Below are 2,394 nucleotides of genomic sequence, written 5' to 3' on the forward strand. Positions count from 1 at the left end.
CAATCTGGGCTTGTCACCCTGATGTAGCATCTCTGGTTGAGGTAGCAGCATGCCCTGTAGCTACCCATTCCTCCTCCCAGGCATGGATGCTGTGCTTTTAGTGTCCTCGAGGCTCAATTTGCATCTCTGAATTCTGTCTTTGATACTACTTTTCCCTAGTGCTTTCTCTTCGTATATTTCCTCAGTGTTTTTCCTCATTGATTTTTCTTAGTGTTGTTGCTTAGTGTTTTTCCATACTGTTTTTTTTTTAAAAATTTATTTTATTTTTTCTTTTTTTTGTTTGTGTGTGTTACCTGCCAGTGTATGCCTCCGGTCAGTTCGTGTCTCCTGCCAGTGCTTGTGTCCTGCTACTTTATGTTTCCTGCCTGTGTTCCTCTCCTTCCAGTCTGTTTTTTTTTTTTTTTTTTTTTTTTTCTTTCTTTCTTTCTCTCTTTTCTTTTTCTTTTTCTCTTGTCACTTCTGAGATTCATTTCCCAGTATCTAGCCTTACCTTCTCCTTCTCCTTATTTTGAAGCACGTGCTCTGCGTTTTTCCTGAGAGTTTTTTTTTTTTGGTCATTGGCAGATATGGTCTTTTCTCCTGGATGGCTATACTCTTGTTGCATCTCTGGTGGAGGTAGCAGCATGCCCTGTAGCTACCTATTCCTCTTCCCTTGTATTGTTGGTGATATCTTAGCCTTTTTCTGGCTCTGTTGTCATCTCTGCATCACCATGGGAGTGCATTCTTTTCCTTATCCTTTGTTTGATCTGTATTCCTTTGTTTGTTTCAGTTGTTGTTGAATTGTTATTTTGTTGTTGTTGTTTTTTACTTATGCTGTTTTTTTCATTTCTCTTAATCTCTGAATTTTATCTCGTTATCACTTAGCCTAATTTATAGCCTGCAGTTCTTTTCCCCGTGTCACGTTCAGGTTTGGAACCAGTCAGCCTGGGGTTACACCTCCCCATGTTGCATCTTTGTTGTTGCTAGGGAAAAGGAGTGGTTCCTTTTCTACAAGATACTCTGAAAACATCTGTACTAAATGCACGGGGTTTGATTTTGGTTGGGGAAAACAAACTGCTTCCCGTCTTACTCCCCCGTCACTTCCTTGGAGCCTTTCCTACTGCTCGCATTTGCAGTTCGTCTTGTAGACATGTAGTTAGATAAGAGCATCTCTGCTTTCCTCGTCCCTTTCCAGCTTGCCCTGATTCTTCTGCTGCTGTCCTGCCTCTTCTGCTTCTTTCTCTGGTTCTCCTTGTTAAATAAATTGCAGCCCAACCTTCAAAAAGGAAAGAAGAATTTAACTGCAGTGACCCATGTCCTTATCCCACTGTGGTCTGTGCTGAAATGGCTATTGACTGAATTGGGAACAAGGCTGCCTTCCCCCTGCTTTCACATAGCCTCTCTATGGCATACAATAAGTGGGGTTTCACAGGTTGCGTGAGGAGCAGCCAGGTCCAAACCTTCCCTCCTTGTCAATGCAGTGGCTGGGGAGGTTTCAAAGCTCCTTGGAGCCAGGGAGCTCTTTGGTGGAGCTGACGGAGGAAGGTCCCACCTCCATCAGGGGAAATAAGAAGGAACTCTGCCATGCAAAATAAGGAATAACATACCAAGTGGGGATTGTACAGTGAAGCAGGAAACTGATGCTCTGTTGGAATATGGAATAAAGGGGGACTAAAAGAGGGAAACTTAAAGGTAGTTTATAGAAACAAGTAAAGGATAGTTAAAGGTAGTTTATAGAAACGAGTAAAGGAAACTTAAAGCTAGTTTATAGAAACAAGTAAAGGATAGTTAAATTTTACAAGTAAAAGAAACAAGGGGCATAGGAGAGCAAAGAGGATGCAGCTAAGGAGTGAGACCTCACGGACGACATCAGGCAAGGAGGAGAATAACTACTTGTAAACTACCAGAAGAGGAGTTTCATCCCCCTGATAAGAACAAGAGGGGGTCTTCATGCTAAAGACCTACTGAATATGTATCAGAATTCCGAGAACTACTGACTATGTATTAGAATTCTGAGAAATCATTGACTATGTATTAGATGTACCTATATCTGTGTCACGATTTTACAAGTTGGTGTGCAAGTTTGGTGGAGCTATCCCCCTTGCACCCGGCACTGGAATAAACATACCTGCTTTATAACCCATCTCTGGATTATAGAGTTTTATTCCGCAAGTCAGGATGAAATGCATTCATTTGGCTATGGCTTTTTGGATGCAGCACTGCTCAGTAGCCCTGGGCTGTGGGAGCACTGACATGATGCAGCGGGATGCCACTGGGATGCAGGGACAATTCCTGCTTTTCCGCAACCCAAACTCAGGTCTTGTGGAGGCCCCGGAAGGAAGAGTGCAGTGCTGTGCAGTGTTACTGGGCTGGGGATGAAGGCTGAGGATGACTCATCCCCACTCAAGGGAAGTG

At 43.1% G+C, this 2,394-nt stretch overlaps 1 long non-coding RNA gene across 1 annotated transcript; it reads left to right on the forward strand.

The window, feature by feature from the left end:
• Positions 1-506: 506 nt before the first annotated feature.
• On the forward strand, positions 507-2,122 carry LOC107309745. The gene is made up of 2 exons (XR_001553315.2): positions 507-1,671; positions 1,740-2,122. It is a non-coding gene; the product is annotated as an uncharacterized LOC107309745 (long non-coding RNA).
• The last annotated feature ends 272 nt before the right edge of the window (positions 2,123-2,394 follow it).

Source organism: Coturnix japonica, chromosome 2, assembly GCF_001577835.2.
Source record: "Coturnix japonica isolate 7356 chromosome 2, Coturnix japonica 2.1, whole genome shotgun sequence".
Lineage (NCBI taxonomy): Eukaryota > Metazoa > Chordata > Aves > Galliformes > Phasianidae > Coturnix > Coturnix japonica.